Below are 20,401 nucleotides of genomic sequence, written 5' to 3'. Positions count from 1 at the left end.
CTGAAATACTCTGATTAAAGGGATGTGCTGCTAGCCCACATGATCAGCAATCCCTCAGGCCCAGAGAAAGCGAATCAGCTCAGGTAAATTCTGCCTTTCTCGCTTCATGCTGTGCAGAGCAACAGCCTCTTCCTTGCAAACATCGGTAGCCCACAGTCAGACCTTTCTTTTTCCAGCTATGTCATTGCTGGCATGGGAAGTTTATTCTAAATTCCTTTTCGATTTTTAGCAAAAGAAATCACTTGAAAACTGGCAATGAAATTCTAAGGAGATTTTACCAGTTCCTCTTTCGTGCTGAGTTGAAGTCATTTGGAACTATGTTACATGCATTATTACTTTGATGCATCTTGTGACTCTCTCTCCCTCTTCATTCCCTCCAAATTGCTTCAGGACACCTTCTAACCTTAATACTGCATCACAAGCCTTCAGCAGAAGATCTTATGTTGCTGGAAGATGACTGGGTTTGGATCTTGGCCTTCTCTAAGCAGGATCTCCTGGCAAAAAAATGGGATTGGGAAAGAAATGGCTCCTTTTTCCATCACACAGAACCACCCTAGAAATGGAGGCCTAGGCAGAAAATTACTTGTAATGCATTGTGCTTTAGGAAATGTGTTTGGCCTCCCATGGTCCTCTTGTTACAATGTCATATAGATATCCTTTATAAAACCTAAACCTGGCATCTTCCTATCTGAAGATCAAGTCAATAAATCCAAGATTAAGAGTGTACAGGTCTAAAAATGTGGTCGGGTCTTGCTGTCCCTTGCATAGGAGATGCCACGTGAATCTGTGAAACAGGGTTCTGCTGTGGTTCAGACTGTTATATTTGTAAAGCCTTTTCTACTTACATTAAAATCATTAGAAATAATAAAGGTTCTTGTGAAAATGGTATTTAGACTTCTACCTTGCTGGGTTTACTTAAAAAATAAATTTGAGCCAAAATGTCACAATGGGCAATATGGGAAGTAGTGTATCTTTTGAGGTTTCCTGTGGCTTTGTGTCACAAAAAAGTGTGTTGGAACTGTTGAGAGCTATAAAAGGGAAAATCTTAGATTTTTCTTTAAGAGTGAGAAGTTGTTTGTTAGAAAGCAGAAAGCTTTTAATCGTTCCCCCTAAGGGATTCTGTAGTCAAACTTAATTAAATGTCTTCTAAGATCTCAAATAAAAACCTTCTGTTTGGCAGTAGCGAACAGCACACACATGCCTGTGCACTTGTGTTGTTCTCACTATAGGAAATTAGTTCTGAAGAATGGGGCTTAGTTCTAATGTTCAGATTAGGAAAGGGGAAAGTTTTGTTCTGAAGCTGAGTGTGAGAATAGGAGGCAGGAGGGTGTACCAGACCCCTCTGGCAGTAGGTGAAGAGCACTTACGTTTTTCTGTTTTCTGCTTCTGGCAGTTGAAGTAAACTAGCCAGATGCTTATACTTGAATCCAATTAATTTCTTAAATCAGTTGCCACAAAACATTATTTTTTAACTAATGCCTAGATCTTTTGTTAAATTCACCAGCTTATTTAAATTATTCAATAGTTTTAACATAGCCCTGAGGCTACTGCTTCACGGCAGTTGTCACTTCTTACTATTCTGCAATGCACTGCAGTCCTAGTACATTCTAAAAATAATTGTTCAGATGGTGCTGTTTAAGTACATACTTATGTAGTGGGCCATTTTCACTGGACTTTCTGAAATTGGCTTTCTGTTGGATGGCTTTTTAATATCTTATTTTGCTGTGATTATCAAACTTGTTTATCTTGGTGCTTCTGTGGTTATTGAGTAAAGTGCTGAATTTATAACCCGGTATTTTTAGAGAACTGATAGTCACATGCCTGTGTTAAACTATGCAAGCACAGTAACACTTGTTAACTTTAAAAAAAAATCAGTTTAATGTATCAAATTCAATCCTATTATAATATGTGGAAATATGTATGTGATGAACTTAAAATCGAGCAGTTGCTACAGATGTAGACATGAATTGTATACTGGACAGAAGTAATCTAGACATTAATAGCTGAAGATCTGTGGGTCTCAGAAATGAATTCTAACTAGACTGTGACTAGAGTTTTGTGCCAGCAGTGCTTTTAGTTGAAAATACCTGTTTTTCAAATTTCTAGTCCATTTGAGGTCTGATATCCTTTGTGCCTTAATAGGTTTACTTATACTTGCCTCAGCCACAGTTTTTGGTCATTTTGTTCTGTAGTAGGTAAATTTAGGACTGTCAAATACTTATGAAACAGGCACTGAGACCTGTTTATGTTACTGTCTCAGTTTTTAAAATGGCTTTACTCCTCCCCATCACAATTAGGAAACAAAACCACCAAAACAAAAGAAAAAACTAAACTAAAAAGCCTGTTGGAATTCTACAGTCAGTATTTTGATATTTGTCTTATCACCGTAGTGTTAGCATGTTTCTCATGCTCTGAGTTTTACAGTTGGAATCTTGGGTTCTTGATACATCCTTAGAACAATAACTCATGCCTTTGTGTTACTAAATAATAAAGATACCTGAAACAATTTTCTTCTTGTTTATATTGTACTTGCCATAAGTGTATGTATCGAGTGACTCCTCTGACAAACTCTGGAATGCCAGGAAATGTGGAAAAACACTTTATGATTTCAGAGGTTTTTAATGCCTGGTTCTAACAGAATTTCAAAAAACAGGCCTGTTTTTCCTCTTTCTATTCTCTTAAAGATTTCTTTTGAGTATTTGAGCTACCTAACTCACTTCACGTGATCCTTTACGTCTTCTTGACCAGATACCAGCCCCTCATAATTGTTTCATAGCCAGTTAATAAAATCCTGGCTTTTGACACTGTTTTGCCTGTCCCAGAGGAGCTGTCTTGTTTAACTTGAAAGTTTTGCTTTCTTCTTTTCACCTTATGTCCACTCTTTGTGGCTTATGCTGCAGCTCACTCTCTATTACAGGATGCTTTGAGGAAATACCCTGCGAAGATCAGGAAATTTGGGGGAAATTCTTGCTGATGTTGCTACTTCAGCCAGAGCTAAACTTGTCATTTGTGTGAGAGATGCTTTGTCAGTTTAGTTTCAGGAAGGGAGATGTATCAAAAAATGTTATTTTTGTAAGCCAGAAAATTATTTTGATTTTATAAACAAGAAAGTGGACTAAAGAGCATAGGTTCTGGGGGGTTTGTATTCCCTTGCTTTATACTGAGGAGGTGGGTAACAAAACATGAACAATTTAATGTGATTTCTGTAAGCCAGACTTGTTCCTTCAGCAATGGTGTTATTTAAGTTGGATTTCTTTAAGTCCAGTTTGCAGGATGTGGGGATTTGAGCAGGTAACAGTGTTAAAAATATTTTTCAGATCTTTCTTTAATTGAGGAAAGTAGGCTTATACCTTGGTTTATCAGACATGAAAGCATCCTTGAGTCTCGAAAGAATGAATGTGATTTAGGGGTAAATTTAGAAAAAGTGTTTTTAACTGACAGCTGGAAAAAGGCATTTTTTGCAAGCAGTGGTGACTAATGGTTGAACCATTCCAGTTTTGTTTGTTGCATGGACTTTGAGAAGAATTGACGACTGCACGGCTCCTAGGACAGGTCCGTAAGTTGATGTCAGCAACGTGAGGTGAGTTGGTGGGTTGTTGCAGGAATTGCTGTTTTACTATTTAACTTGGGTTGTCAGTTTAAAGACAATATTAAGTCTGTGATTCTTTTGCTGATGACAGTGACACTTCCCTGATCACTTGCTAATTTTTTTTAAGAATATAAGTTTACTGTTCTCCTGAACTGTTCTGTATTGTATTGTTTTGTTCCCTTGGTTGCTCTCACATGAGTGGCTTTGCTTTCTCCCTAGTAGAAAGTGACATTTCTTGTTTTTTCCATGTACTGAAAAAGTGGAGGACAGGAAAATGCGTAGGTTTTAGCCTGGTGTTAAAAAACAGTAAGTGAAGAAATTGTACCTTGCACAGATGGGTGTCACTTTCATGGGGGCAAGATAAAATATCTTGAGAAAGGGTTGTAGGAGGTTGCACAGTTAAGGAGGTATGTGGCTTTTGGTGGTTTTCTTCTGGGTAACTACTTCAACAATTGTAACCATACCAGTATCTGACCTCCTCTTGCCAGATTCAGGTTAAGATATCACCTGTCATTCTGAAGAAAATAACTTTTAAATAAATAACAACTTGTATGGTTATAAATTGATTTAATGAGATCATAATTGGCCTTCAAAGATAGAAATGTGATTTATATAGATTTTCCCAAACTATAACTTTGTCCTGACTTAAACTGAAGTTTCATCATTGGATGGAATTACTTTAGAGCTCACATTAAAGCGTCCTTATCCATTTGAATGTTTCAGAGGAATTTCCACATACCTACTGCTGATGTGTTTAGAACTTTTCAGAATAGTAAAATTTGAACCATTTTTTTGAACTAAAAATGGTTTCCTGGTCTCTGGTAGCACTTTGTATTAGATGAGAAAGCATGAAAAATTGATTTGCAAAATCTTTGTGTACATATATAAACAATGGAGAGATGAAATCAGATGGAAGTGTGTAAGAGTAAATGAAGAACAGCTGACATCAGCACAGCTGCTATGTACAGATGGAATATTCCTGGGTGATTTCAGGATTACAATGAAATTGAAGCTTAGTTGGATACTGGAACAGCACAGGAACTGGACTTAGAAGCAGCTAGCTAATGTAGGAGCTCTCCCTTAACAGGCAGTAGACTTGACAGAAAATCACTTGAAGCAGTTAAGTCTTTTTTCCCCTCTATAGGTAATGATAGAAAAGTCTGGACTCATAGATTTATAGCTTGTGTGGTTAGGTTCTCTGGTGTATAATAGAGTATAAGTGCTGAATTGAAGCTTTATTGTGCCTCAGGCACTAGTTGTGTTTATCACATAGTGGTGTCTGAAACCTGAGTTGATGCTGCAGCTTTTTTTAAGGGGAAGAAAGCAGGGACAAGTTAGAAGGGCTTATGGACTTGTACATTTATTCTTCTGTAGCTTTTTAAGACCTTTTATATCTGCAACACTTGCAGCTGCTTGAAATGAGGAACACGTCAAAAAATTGAGAAGAACATAGGACTAAGGATATTCAAAGAAATAACTTACATTAGTTTCTTTCCTAATAAATTAAGAGTGGTGATAAAAACAAGAATGTGCTATTCATCAAAAGCCAGTATCTGTTCCCTTGTATTACTGCTAAATTTTATAATAAGTTTTTAGCTATTCCCTATGCTTGCATCTGTTCTGGAGATTTTTCCCATTTATCCCTTTTCAATGAGTACACTAATCTTTGATACTTCCTTTTTAACTAGCTCAGAACTGTTGGGTTTTTTAATTAAGCAGCTTGAAAACAATGAACAGTAATGCTACATTTGTTCAGAGAATAAAAGCTTCTCTTCCCATGTCAGTCTTCACATCATTCTCCAAAAAGATATGCTACTTGGAAGATCTGACTGTATCTCCTGTGCTAGCAGTCAAACCAGTGCTTCCAGTGGCAGTACTGAAGCTACAGGGCATTTTGCTTGTCTCTCCAGGCAACATTAACACCCAAATTCCTGCTTGTAGTTGAACTCAAGTTACTGTTTCAGATTAATTTTCTGCCTCCTTCAAAGACTTTTAAAAAACTGTAATTCTGATGACAGTGTAATAATGATACAAAGGCTGTCTGTGCTCCTTGTTCATTCTATACAAATTTGCCAGTTCAGCATTTTTTCTCCAGGCTTTAGCACCACATATGAATGGATGAGATAAGTCTCGGATCCTCACTTGCCATTGCTCTTAAGCAGTGAATGGTTTGTATTGCCACATTTTGTCACCCTGAACTGCCATCTGTTTTGTGTCCCTCCTAAAGCGCCTGCTGTTTCAAAATCTGGCCTGCTTTTTTGAATTGGAGTACATTTTTCCTAAAGAAATTCTCCTTTCTGCTGTTCTGTAAACACCAAAGTACATGCAAGATGTTATGGGCTTGACTAGCTGTTCCTGTTTGGTTCTTAGTACAGAATACAGAATTATATTGGAGATGTTTGAGAACCACATTGTGTAATCCTTTGGTTTAGTGAAAAATCTCATCAGTTTGATTGACCTGTAGCATTCACTTATTCTCAACTTGTTACTTTTTGGAACTTTGTTTTTATGTGGACTTCACTGGAATAAATCATGTAGTAACTGGCTCTCTGTGAGGCAGGTATTCTTGCTGCCTGAAGGATTTTTTTACTGCACTACCTAAAAAAAATACTATAGAACTGCTAAAGCCCTATATTTATTCCCCCTTCTTTGCTCCTGTGTTTGCTCATTAATTTCTGACACAATTAAGAGGTTTATTTACTTGGCAAACTCCTTCCACAATTTGGAGAATCCATGCAGGTTAGATAAGCCTGGAAAATAAATTGTTTTTAATGTGATCCATTATTTAATTTACAAAGTACATTAATATCAATAAAGCCTCACCCTGTATCAAAATGTCGGAATTTACCTTTCAACCTAAAATTACAGTGACTGTAACATGATGTAAATGCTGTTTCCACCTACTCCCTCAAACCTAAACTTCAGCTTAGTCTGTATAAAATGCAGGATGTAATTATTTTCTCCTTTTTCTCTCTATGCCAAGAAGGAGACTTTGCTTATGACATGAGACCATTGGATGGTGTTTCAGTACAAACATAACTAATTTGTTTTATAAGACAAGGGATTTTATTTACACCCCAAATGAATGTCAATTCCTCATTTGCACCTAAAGTTAAAGATTGTTCCCTCAAAATTCTGTCTTAAGCATAGTCTGTCATTCAAGGATTTTGCTATGGCAGAGAAGTCCCCCTAAGGTAGAATTTTGGGACCTGTAGTATAAAGTATGGTGTAATATGTGATACAATATCTCTTCTTAACATGACAAAAACAATTACCTTCAGAGATTGGGGACTGTACTCTGTTGGTTTCTGGGTTTTTTCCTCCCAGTTTGAGGTGGTTTAGAAAGGAATAATTTGTACCTGTGAATGGTGTGAAGCTTTGTTAGTGAAGACCACCATTTTTTAATAAGCCCTCTGCCCTTGTTGCCTAGTTGCTGTCTTAGCACACTGACCTTTTTTTGGCTATGTTTGTAATAGTGTCTTCTTCATCTGAAGACAATAGAAAGATTTTTTTTTTTGTTAAATATTTGAATGTTTATATGTTGTTTTTTTTTACTGTGCTGTTAGTGACAGCTTCACCTGTGAGTTTGTTAGCCTTTTGCTAAATGAAAACATTCTTACAGATATGGGAACGAGGTATGTATTTTTAGTGTTTTTTTTAATAAACATTGTGATCTTGTATATAGAAGTGGTCAATTAAATACAGCTATCTTATTAAAGAACTGCTTCATGGCACTAGGCATTTGTACTGACCTTTAAAATGAAAGCTAAACCCCAAAGAAGCTCAAACTAAAGCAGCTAACATGACTGCTTTCAAAAAAACACACTAAGATAATGAGTTCTCTGAGTATTCTGGGGAAGCAATTCCAGTGGTCATAAGGAGGTTGGGTTAAAGATGCAGATGATTACTTTTAAAGTGAGGTCACTTAGTGAGAGAGGATATTGTTTTCTTCAGCTCCAAACCCATTACTTTTTGGTATCTTTTTAAGTGCTTAGTAAATTAAAAAAATGAATTTGTGTGAACTCCAAGCTCCTGCAGCTTGTAAAAATAAATTGGAGTGCTGGATCTATTTTGTCTGTGGAAATGGGATTATATGTCTGTATATAAACAGATCCATAGCGATGTCTATTTCTACAGCTAGAGCAAGTTGGTGTGGAATATAATTTTTGTAAACAGCTTTGGGAATTCAGAATTTATATTTCTTCCATTTGATTTTAAAGACTATCAAACCCAGCCTCTAATAATTAAGTACCATGGGCTTTAAAATAACTTTCCCCCAGCTTTTCAAAGCAGTGTTATTGTACTGCAATTATCTAGTTTTTGATGATTCAGCATTAATGTATAATCAAAGGGATTTGTCCCCACAAGGAGCAGTGATCACCCTCTGCAGCAGTGGTGTCTCTCTGTCACTACATAGGGCTATCAAAGCTTTTTTTGCCATCTTTTGTTACTCCTATGTGCTGATTTTTTGACTTGACCTGAATGCTCTTGACCAGTAAGGGCGGTAAGGTTTAAATGCTGAGCACAGACTGATTAAAAAGGCATTAAGTCAGTTAATTCTTTCATTTTTAAATAAAGTATTAATGTGGTTTTAGTGGTCACTGATGTGCATTACAAGTTAAAGAGCTAGCTTATGTAAGCAGTGTGAATTTCTAAACTATTTGAAGTTTTTGGTGGTTTTAGTCCTCAGTCTTAAACTGGAGTTCACAGAAATTAGGTTGCTGGATTTGCTTGCTCATGGTAGCTGTTGTAGTATTGAAAAACAGGTATGTTACTAACTTGTTTAAAGAGGAAGGTTTTAAATGAGTTTGTGTAAGCCTTGCTCTGTAAATGTGGTTTTTAGAAGGGATTTTCCTGTTTTATTAAACCATGCTAGATTTACTAGGCAAGAGGTGGCTTTGCCACTCCTGTGGCTTAGTACCTGAGTGCTAGTTCAGTGAAACTTGAAATAAAGTGGGCTAGGGCTTGAGGAAGGTGGGAGTCATGTCTGCTAGATGGTACTGAAATAACATGACCTACAACCTAATTTTTCCATGCTTTCTAAACTTTAGATATGGTGGACTTCAAGTATTTCTCAGTTACAACCATAATGGTGTATAAGATTAAGACCAAAAGTCCCACTGGAGGAGAAAATACATTTAAATCCTTATGCTTTAGAAGTAGTTTCAAATGCTGAAGAGCATGAACTAAAGATTTCTGTTTTTAGAAGGTGCTTTTTAGTTCTGAGGCCATCTGTAAAAAGATTTTTCATAAAAAGATCTTACATTCATCTAAGAATTCAAGAGGATTCATTAATACCACTCTTAATTTCATGGAATTGTAGAACATTCCAAGTAGGAAGTGACCCACAAGAATCATTGAGTGCTCTGTGGGGAAGACATAAACGAATTCTGTATGGCTTTAACAGAGGACCTGTTACTGCAGGGCAGCCTCCTTGAGAGGTGTCTGCTGAATTTCTTGGAAATGTTGTGGTGCTCATAGATAGACAGACGCTATCCAACACTGTTACCAACTTGTGGCATCTTAACCTCTTAGGACTCATTTTGATTTATGCTGTTGTGAGTTGATGTACCCTTGAAGGACATGCTGGCATTCCTGGTTGATATAGTCACCTGTTGTATGCCTTGCAAATTATGGGGTACCTTCTGACTCTAACCATGTGCTTAATTAGCATTGCTGTTGCTTGGAAGGATGGCAGTGCATAGGACAGCGCTTTTCCCCCAGATGCTCTGTTGAGCAATCCTGCTGGTTCTGTTCTAACATCTCACCTGGAGATCTGGGGCATATTAACAGGTTTTGGATTATACTAAACCTATTTGTTACAGCATGTTAGAATAGATGTTGTGGTTGGGGGGTGTGTGTGTGTAGGGAGAAGACACAGACTTCAGGAGAGGCCGAGTTCCTGGGAACTCTTAACAATTGTGTAAGACTTTGTACAATAAACACAAGTACTCCAGGTTTATCTTGGCACCCTCTCCAGCTGTGTATCTTTAGTGTGAAAGGCCATTAGTCATGTTTCTGGATGCCAGAATAAGATAGAGAAGTTTATTACTTGCAGATGGTGCTTCACATGCAGAAATAAATGATTTCTGCTCATGCAGTTGCATGACAATGTTACACAGCTTGGTTGTAACTTTTGAATTATGCTAACACACATCTGAGTTCTTGGGTTTGACCAGTCCTTTTCCTAAGGGTTATTTTGATGTTATGTAGACCAACTAAAAGTTCTTAACAGGTTAGTTGTTACAACAAAGGAATCACAATTTACTGAATAAATCTACTGCTGTCTTACTGATGGCCTTTAAAGTAGGATTGAAAGTGTAAGTCAGTATAGGAAATGGCCTCTGAGCCATAAAGATTTTTTTCCTTCCGTCATACATATACTTTGGACCAAGTACCATACTCATGATTTTACCTGAGAGGAGAGTCTGCACAAAGAGTAATTAAAATAATGTTGATGTAACAGACTCTTGGTGGTCAGTCATTTCCTCTGTAATCTGAGTGCTGAAATCTCAGCAGTTTGACAGTTTTAAAGTTTGTGTTTCTCTGATATCATCATCACAGAAATTGACAACATTCTCTTTTTTCAGTAATATTTCCCTCTGAGGATTTTAGGCCGTGCATATCTACTGCATCTATCTAAAGATAATTTCATGAAAGGCCTCTTCTCATGCCTTCATGTTATCATGGTGATACTCAAGTTTCAGCATAATTGGATGTGTCAGGACTTAGCAATAATTTTGGTCCAACTTGTTATTTTGATAATGGCATTAAACTTGCACAAATGTGATGCTATCACATTCAAATTCTAAAGGTATCCTAGTCTATCAGTATGTGAGTAGTTCTCCATTGACACTGATGGTGGGAGCTTTGTTTCCATTCTCTTTTACTGTTATATTGAAATATAATGTAGGTTTATTATAGGATTTAAAAACCCATGACTGTAAATCTGAGTAAGCGTATATAATGTACTTAAAAGCTTCTGTCTGTCTTGTATCACTTCCTTCTGACTTTCCCTGGAAAAAGATTCAAAATTCAAAGATGTAGTCTCTAGAATATCTTACATTTTAACCCAGAGACAGAATTGAAGTATAGTCCGTTATCCACAGAGACTTTAGGTCTGTTTGATGCCAGGTAATGCCATTATATACATACTACATGTGTATTGTTTTATAAAAGTATTTAACCTGAAGAAGCTATTATTCTGCTTGGAATGTGTTTTTGTTAATGAGCAGTGCATGTAGGGCTGGAGAGGTAGGGAGTTGTCCTTTCTCTTCAAACTTACTCTTTCTAATTCTGATTCTTGCTGATAGCCACAATTTTAGGAGCATTGCCCTGGAAGTTTTTTTCCTTTTTAAAAGGGTAGTAATATTCTTCTGTTTTGGCAGCCCACTTCCACTTGGTGGGTAGGACATTGTTCTTGTCACTTCTTCCTCCCTCTGCCCCAGCTGTTTTATTGTTGACTTTGCAAGCAAACTGAAACTTCCTCTCTGACGTTTAATATAGAAAGGAGATTCTCTGTCCTAGGACCTTCCCAAACTATGCTAAGAGGTCGATGTTTTTGCAAAAGCAGCTTAAATCTGTTATCTTATCCTCTAGTGTGAGGATTCTTGTGCTTATGTCTGTGTTGAGCTTTAGGCTGCAAACAGTGATACTAACAGCTTCTCTGGTAATAGTACAGGTAGGAAATTAATAATCATGAGGGAAAGATCAAACCAAAAAATAAAGCAGTTAGTTAGGGATGTCTGGTATAACCTAAGCATATGGCTGTGTGGGTGGCCATAGACTTTTTGGAGCTCCATGTTTAGAAAACCTGCCTAACTAATATTTGGATGTTTCTCTAGCTAGTAGAGCATTCAGTTCCAGACACTCGGTAATCAGAATTTTTGTAGTCATGCCCACTGCTCCAAATTCCTGTCATTCATCTGTCTATTTTAATGTGTCTCTTGTGGAGTAGTTGTAAAATTACCCACTGTTTTGACCTGACAAACGGGAATATGTGAGCTCCTCCTGCTGCTGTTCAGCTGGTGTATGGCTGCTTAGACCATTGAAGTGAGATGATGCTTCTGCATGGAAGAATGGGGCATGTAAAACTGTATGCTGGCTTGCTATATGTTTGACCTTTGTTGTACATTATGTCATTGAGATCAAATAGTTTGGAAATAGTGAGGTTTTGATTCAAATAAAACATGTCCTTTTCAGAGAAAATGGAAGAAGGATCTGAAAGAGCTATCACCCTGTGTACTGGTGAAGGAGAGCACAGGTTTACTGGAGAAGGCAATATGTAGGAAGCAGTGGAAGGGGACAGCTTTTTACTCCTAACATAAAAACCCAGCCCTGCTTCCTCTTTGTCTGTTCCTCTTCCATTTTCTAATTAATTCTTTTTCTTCTGACTAACTCTCTTTTTCTGTATGTGAACAGATTTGCATTTTGCAGCTACTGTAACCACTAGGTAAGAAGTGATGAGTTCTCTCACCTTCTAAGCATAAAATGGTGTTTCATGAATTCCAGATGATGTCTGCAGTTCTAGTTCTGCCTTGCTGAGCTGCTGTCTAATTAAAACTTCAGCTTTCCTCTCATCTCCTATACAACCCAAACCTCCCATATTTTTTAATCTCTTTACAGTTCAAATTTCTTAAATGCTAGTGGTGAATGAGTTTTTGTCATCCAGTGATTTGGATAATATATCGTACGTTTTAAAAAACCTGTTCGGTGTTAGTTAGGTGTGTAATTCTGTGAATTGTCTACCAAAAGAGTTGAAAGTCATTTATTTGCTGATAGACAGTGCTATGCAAATACTGCATAGTAGATCATCCAGTTGCTTAGCAATAACATTAACAGTCATGAGTGTTTATAAAGCAAATATAATACGATACGGTCAACAAGGTATGTGGTGCTTTTTGTATTACTTAAGTGTCCTGATAACTGTTGGAAAACGTTTATTAGGATTACACATGAGCCAGCACCTGACACTTAAGAGCAACAACTTGAATGAGTAAACCTGATAAATTATATGCCTGTGTTTTTTAATCTAAACCCCCACAAACTGAAACAAGTGGTGAACATGATGGTTTTCCAAATACACTAGCTTTGAACTTTGAAATGTTATTTTCATGGCTTTGATAAATACTCTTGTAATGGCTTTGGATGTTCAGGCTGGAAATACTAAGGGTGATAGGTTATGTGCTTAAAAGGCTTGTCTCCGTGTGCACAGCAAAGCCCCGAGGCACGGCAGTGGGTGGGGGAACCCGGTAACCTTGTCAGAGAAATGAGCCCCCTGACCTGGCTCCTGCCAGGGCTGTCACTGGAGATTATCAGCCCTTGGGGACCTGGGTGGCAGACACTTGAGTTAACAGAGGCCAGCTTGCAGACTGGAAGGGAGTAGATGCAGGTAAGAACCCAGCTCAGATGGGATGTTTGGGGAAGGGAAAAGGTTGAGGAAAGGAGGGATCGGTGACTTTGTGGGGAATGAATCATGGGTAAAATAGAGGAGCAAAGGTAGCTGCTTGTGTGTAAGCAGGTGGCTGCTCAGGATGTTTGTGAGGCCATGCCCTGGCCTCATCAGTGCAGTCTCATTAAACTCTAATTGCTTGATTGTGTAAGGGGCTCAATTTGTGTGTGTGCCTATAGGGGGTCTCAGTGCCAGCAGCTCGAGTCTGACCATAGGTCTCAAGGGCCCACGGGGTGGGGGCAGGTGAGGGGGTGTGCGTGGGGTGTGATGACTGAGGACAGTGAAGCAGGAGAGGAGACTTGGCAGTGGCCATGAAGTCCAGAAAAAAACCTGTGTGCATCTGTATGATGCAGTGCAGGAGCTGGGAGTGCAGGCCAAGTGCTGCAGAGACTGGGGTGTGGCTGAGACCCCCGTTAGTGTGTGTATTTGTGCATGAAGTAACGGGAGGCTCTGGGGGCCAGCTGCTGGGTGGAGAGGCTGCAAGGCCACATCCCAGAGGGCTCTGTAATGAGTGTATGTTTGTGAGGGGGTCTCAGTACCAGCACCTGGGGTGGGCCAGGGTGGCTGGTGTGCCCTGTGCTGCTAGCTGGGCAGACCCGGCTGCTGGGCAAACTGTGAGTGAGCCCAAGGCCAGTCACAAGGCCAGTTACTCTCTGGGTGCGTGTGCACGTGTGTGTGCTGTCTCCTAATGGACTTTCACCCCAGTAACAAGCAGCGGGAAGAGGATGTTGGTGCCGACTCTATTTACCCAAGTGCTGAGTTTGCAGTGACCTGTGTTGCCAGACGTGTGTGTGCTGTGCACGTGTTTTGTGTGTGCCTGGGGGGAACTGTGCTCAGCTTCACTACCAGGCCAGACCTTGGTGTGGGGAGCTGGGGCTGTGGTGCCTCTGTTGGGCTGCTGGATTCAGCAGCTGCTGCTCAAGGGCTGTGGGTCTGAGAAAAGGTGCCAAGGCTCTTGGAGAAATCTCTCCTTATCAAAACTCAAAATGATCATCTGAGATAACTGGAATCAGTATTTCCTGAAGTAAATTTTCAAATGTACTGTGCTGGTGAAACACGTAAGAGAAATTGTAGTATAATGGGAAATAATTTCAATGTAAAGACTCACAGATGCGGGGCCTTACAGAAAGTCAGAAGTCTGAGCGTACACCATTTATAACTAATTTAGAACATATATACAATTTAGAATATAAAATCTGGTTTAAAATACAGCTTATAAGTGTGTCATATGGTGTTGGGCAGCATTGTTCCCCTGCTAGATCTCTACTTTTCAGACTGTTAATGAAATCTTTTTGGTAGTACATTGTCATTTATTTATTACTGTTGCACTTTGTTTTGAGACAGCTTAGGCAAACTCAGATCTGACCTTGAAACCTTTTCTATGGGTCCTAGATCTGACCTTGAAAACTTTTCTATGCATGTGTACCCTAAAGCAAAATCCATACAAGCAGCACATATTTAAGTGTCTCCCTTTTCTGGGATAGTTCTCTATTTTGATTTAGCAGAGGTTGCAAATCGTATTAACTATACAATAAGTTTCTCTGGAATGATTTAGGAAACTTCATCTGAAGGAAAGCCATCATTCATAAAACCCTCTAGATATTTAAGCTGTTACTTAGTAATATAAAACAACTTATGAAAGTTGACAAGTTTTAAAAAAATTCTTTGGTAAATTCTCTCAGCCACCTATTTGGCTGGAGGAAATAGCTATCAGTAAAAAAAAAACAAAAAACAACTCAACAATCTTGATACAGAAAACCAGGAAAAGTGAAAAGCTCCTTGAAGCAATCCTGAGAATAAATGTTTGATGCTGTTGTGCTCTGTGAAGCTTCAGATACTGTGCTGCAAGGCTCTTTCAAAATGTCACGGGCACTGTGTAAATAGGTTGATAGTATATTCAGCCATATTCTTGTACCCTGATACACCTGTCCCCTTTTTGTTTATTTTGTTCTTAAAATGAGCTCAGACCTCTGAAGAAGCTCACATTAGACATTTGGCATCATTCTAATGTCTCATCTATTTTAAAGCAACTGATGTAGGGGGAAAATGAGGAATGGTTTGCTTCATACAAAGTACATACTGGTAAAAAATCAGCATGGCTTGTGCTGTTTGGGGAATGGTATGTAGCCCAGTGGCTGAAGACTGATGTAACACAGTAAAAAGAGAGTTGAAGGTCTCTGATATCTTAATGTGGAGTAAGTTAATGCAATATATAAAAGCTGAGGGGGTTACTGAATCTGGAAAGAATGAGTGAGTTCATTCAAAATATGTAGGTTGGAATGCCTGCATCATGAAAATGGAAGGAAGAGTCCTCTGCTGAACTTAAAATAAAAGAATTTGGACAAGTTTTTGAAAACTAGAAGTGCCTTATCTTTATCTGTTTGTTTGGCTTTTTTACTTACTAATTTCAGCAGAGGAATATTTTGGAAAGAACATGTTATGCAAACCAAGTTTCTAAGGAGTCTGTAGGCAAAACAGAGTTCAAGACCTGATATGCAAAATGATTCATGTTCTACTGCAATTAATTATTGTGGGTATGTGTATTATCAATTATCTAGTGTAAAGGATTATATTTGTCCTTGAACAGATCCTTGTGTGAGAATTTAGAAAGACTGACACTCAGCCTTGTGTGACACCATTGTATTGGAAACAAGATTTTGCAGTTAAGATGACCTGTGATGTTCTGGCTCTGGCTGTTAAATATGGGTCAGATCTTTGAGAGCTGTGGGAAGGTCTGAGTTCTGAACAACAGTGAACTGATGAAATAATTGTGGTACCTGATTTTGGTTTTTGTTTGTTTGCTGAGGATTATAATGGGCACATTTTCTTTCAGCCTTTGTGCATTCTTCCATTATGGGTCCACAGCGCTTTTGTTTTGTTTCCTGGCTCACTTAGCAGGTGGCTTCCTGAGAAGTCACTGGCAACTGAATACTGTGGCTCTGTTATAGGATTAAAACTTTGATTCAGAAGTCATTAGCTTCATCCTCTTTGACCACTAAGTACTGAAATAAATGTTTTCCATATTATGTTCTGTGAGCTTCTACAAGATACAGCTTGACTTCTAACGTGTGTTAGTATTTAATCATAATTTAAAAAGGGTAGGTCACTTACCTGAATACTTAGATAAGGACTTTTTTCTTGTCTATGTAGTGTCTGCTTTCTGATTAGTCACTTTAAAATGCAAAACACTGGGGTATGGGAACAAATGTCTGCAGTGATTCTGGATTCATGATAATATTTTCCCTTCTACTTGTTAACATAGTTGCATGTCTATTCCTGCCTTCACTGATCTTATAAAGCTGTTGGTTCTTTCCTATTCTTGTTTGCCAAAAAGTCTTAGGCTAAATTAGTTGATGAAAATGTCTCTATTTTGCTGATGCTGAGTCAGAAGTGTTTATTTAAAGATGATGAATTTAGTAATCATCAAACCCTGTTTAAATCATCAGGAATGCTAATTATAGATCATCCAACCTATATTTCTGAAATCCTTAATGACTTGAAGTCCAAATCCTCCTTGCTTAAGTTAGTAATAAATGCATTGGTTTCAGTTGGAAATAGGTGACTGTAGTTCACAAAAGATAAAACTAGTAATTATGAAGATGAAAACATAGAACTTCTTTCCCATGACATGGAGGGGAGAGAAGCTGAAGTTCTCTTTTTCCATGTCATTTAGGATAAGAAAGGAATAAAAATATTTTGAGATTTTTCAAGCTATATATATTTTTTTTGGTGTGTTTATGATGCTTTCCTGTGTTGTGGTATATTTTGAATATTTATTCTGCCTGATTGGTAAGCTTTTTCTTAATTTTTGTGGCTTTTGTTAGCATTTTTATTAATATTACTAATTACTAATATTTGAGGATCATACTGTTGATTATGGCTAGTTTGGGAGTCAATCCAAGGAAGAAAACAAGTCTTCCATTAAGCCTTTATGATTTATTTAACACTTTATTCCAGTAGGTATTTATAGTGGTAGTATGCTTTAATAGGTAGGGGAACGTTTCATGGAAAGCTAATTCTGGGACAAAGCTATTTTAGAAAAGATTGAAAAAGCTGTCTTCTGTGCACAGACATGGGGACAGTTATTGATGTAAAGTTTTAGTCTAAATTGTTATCATATAATTTTTGTCCATTACATGTGATGAGGAAATATCCAGATTGTTGTGCCTGTCCTTTTTTCAATCTGGAAATTCCATTTTCTTAGTGATTGTGCAATGTAATGGCATTGCAATGGTTCTGCAGGCTGTTGTGAAGCAGAGCTGTTTTACTGAATGTAGACATCTCTTACATTTTCAGGGACCAAAATACCATTGTTTCTGGTTTTGCCTTTAAAATGGATGGAAATCTGGGTACTTCCTAGTAAGAATCTGTGATGAAAAGAAAGAATATGAAATATTTTAGTATCTGACTAATTTAGATGAAGGATCTGTCCGTGATTGTGCCTTATTTGCTTTCAGAAACTGATGACCAGTTCTAGGGAAAAGTTTTGTTCAGTTAAAATTGGCTGAAAAATGATTCAGTGCAGCTTCCTAATAGGGCATCATTTGAACTTAGTGGACCCTTACACGTTATGCTAACTGGTGTTAAATAAAACAATTCCAGAGCAGGCAGGTACAATTACTCTTACTGAAGTTACTGTTAGAGTGTCTGAATTCAAGGTGTTTATGAGTGTTATTTAATCAAATTTTAAATAGAAATAGTGACTCTATTCTAGGCTCTACTGGTAAAAAACAAGGCATTCAATAGTCTTCATTTTCCAAAGTGGAATGTTAAAAAAAAACAAAAAAAAAAAAAACAAAAAAAAACAAACCCATGTGTTACTGCAGACAAGATGACAAGTTCTAGGGGCTGGGAGAATTATTGCTGCTTGACTTTATTTTTTCAGTATATGACAGTGGCTTCAAGAGAAATGGTACAGAATGCATGTAAGATCAAATAATGCTAAGTTTGCAAAATATGTAATTCTGACAAATATGGGAAATTCTATGCTGTTAATGGAGGGAGATTTAATATGGCATTATTGCTGATGGAAGGCAGACTTAATTGCCATGGATAACATTACATGCTTTGTTAAAACTCTCCTTTCTGCACTAGCCTTCTCCTTCAAGTTTAGTTTTACATGGATGCATATAAAGGTAAGACTGCCTTAAGATGCTTCAGGTTTCTGAAAGCTTTGGGGAAGAAATAACTGTGACTCCCCTGAAAAGAATGTTTTATCAGAGGTTTTCTTTAAATTCTACCCAAGATTCAGAGATCAAATATACACATGTTTTCTGATACCAAGTGTGAGCTTCTCATTTAGTGTTGGGAAGAAAATAAGATTTTTATCTTGGTGATGGGAAAAACCCAAGTCCCAGCACCTATTATCTAATTCTCTTCAGTGAGTTCCTGTTGTGTCAAATTACCCATGGTTTGTTACTTTTTTTCTTTTTTTTTTTCTGTGACCTGAATATCTCAAAACTTTGTGACAGCAGGGGATTGTCACCTCATTAAACTTTTGTATGGCTTTGGAGCCAGGACAGTCAGTGTTTGAGAACAAATGAGTCTGAGCATCAGAAGAATGTTTTGTGCCTGTGTAGAGTCCCAGCTCATAACTGCCAAGTTTAGGCAACTGCTTATCTTTGGGCTATTCTTAACCTCAGCAAACATGTATTGCAAACATTTCCAGCATGTCTAACCTTGCTGTTAGACCTCAGTCTAGAGTACAACTTCTGGAAAAAAAAAAAAAAAAAAAGGAAAATTCCATCATAACTTTGTGACCGTCAAGTTTTTGGAACATTTTAACTATTGGAAGCTATAGTATAGAAAGGTGTGTTTAGTGTTGGCAGTGAGTGCAGAAAAAAAGTAACTGGTCATAAGAGACTTCAAAACCACTTAATATTGTACTTCTGTAACACAGATGTTTTGAGAATAATGTTAAATGGGATGATGTAAGGCTAAGATACATCTCCAGTTCACTTACAGTCTTCATGTAAACCTGCTTGCTTTTTTTTCCTCTTGTAGTAATAGCAATGTTGATTTCTACATCTCTGATGTTTCTGTTCTCCTTTTCTGCTGTATTTTGCTTTTGACTTGTGATTGTATGGAGCTGTGCCCACTGAGTTACTAATTAAATATATGTCTTTGAACTTTAACAAACTGCTAATAGTGGTTTAATTCAGGCAACACTTGGACTGAAACAGTGGTTCAGAGTGATAAATTAGAAAGCAGTCCCAAGCTACACAGGTGATGAGCTTTGTGAAGGTGGTCATTCGAGTATTACAGAACAGCACCAAAGCATTTAAAACTTGTACAGATTCATAGGCGTGTTTTTAACTTAAGACTAAAGTAGCTAATTCTTGCCTGTGTTTTAAGGGGTTCTTTTTTTGTGATATTATGTATATGTATGTTTTACAGATGTGGCATTTTTTAAATGAATTCTACTTGGTATGAATGTTTTGGATCAGTCTCTGGGGTTATTTTTTAGATAGCATCTCTCTTGTCAGTTTGGATACGGCCTTCTTTCAGTGCTGTCTGCAGCCTGGATCATGATATCATACCTAATTACAACATAACTGTTTGTGACCGTTGTTTTTAAATATGTAATTGGATCTAATTAGCACAATCTAGTGATACAGTTGTTGTGTAGAATTCTTCAGGTTTCAGGGTGCTTTGGAGCTAGGACCTAGTCTTATTTACATTTGCAAGGCAGAGAGCAGGGCTTCATCTGGGACAGTACTACAAAACCTGTTGCCTTCTGTGTGATGTATTTGGTGGTGTTTTCACTGTCATTTCTCCCTTTGATACCCCTCCTGCCCCAGTTCAAATGCAATTTAGGCATTTATGAAAAGGTTTCGTGTACTGAGTTTCTTGCTGTCTTTGCCTGTTGCCTTGATCACCTTTGCCAGTAGAAGTCTGAGGGTATGAGACCTTCCTCCTTAAAAGCATCCATGAGGGAGGAGAGTTGTGTTTTATTTTTCAGGCCAGTGTGGTCTCTTACCTTAAACTGTCACAAGAAAATAAATGTGACATACTAAATGTTACTGCTTGTAGAGAGCTGAGATTCTGGTTTGCTCTCCAGCTAGGAGTGCAGAAACCAAATAGCTGAAGTAATTTTTCAAACACAGCTTAATATAAGGCATGTTCTGATGAGTTGCCTGCTGTACTTTTGTAACTCTACTTTTGATGAGCCATACAGTTTCTCCTGGTTCTCATATCCTAGAGCTGTAATATTTTGGAAATTGATTATTGGTTCTTTGGATACTCTACTCTTTTCCTTTCTGCTGTTCCAGAAAATAACTTGTGCTGTTTTAGTTGAGGGTGGGAGGATCATAAATGTGTGTCTTTGTTGGTCTGAATTTCAAGGTCCATATGAAGTTTGC

The 20,401-nt window shown here is 37.8% G+C and overlaps 1 protein-coding gene across 5 annotated transcripts in view; it reads left to right on the top strand.

Moving 5' to 3' along the window:
- The window catches only part of TSC22D1 (TSC22 domain family member 1), a 91,059-nt gene that overhangs the window by 38,639 nt on the left and 32,019 nt on the right, over window positions 1-20,401 (top strand). For 3 of the 5 annotated variants that reach the window (XR_013180909.1, XR_013180908.1, XR_013180910.1), the window contains one exon: window positions 391-2,506. The exons of the other annotated variants lie outside the window; for them this stretch is intronic. The gene's annotated coding sequence lies outside the window, so the exon portion shown is untranslated. Of the gene's footprint in view, window positions 1-390; window positions 2,507-20,401 lie in introns of those variants that run through there. 5 annotated transcript variants of the gene reach the window in all.

Source organism: Agelaius phoeniceus, chromosome 2 (assembly GCF_051311805.1).
Source record: "Agelaius phoeniceus isolate bAgePho1 chromosome 2, bAgePho1.hap1, whole genome shotgun sequence".
Taxonomy (NCBI): domain Eukaryota; kingdom Metazoa; phylum Chordata; class Aves; order Passeriformes; family Icteridae; genus Agelaius; species Agelaius phoeniceus.
The sequence above is the reverse complement of the archived record's forward strand: the minus strand, read 5'-3'. Positions and strand labels throughout refer to the sequence as shown.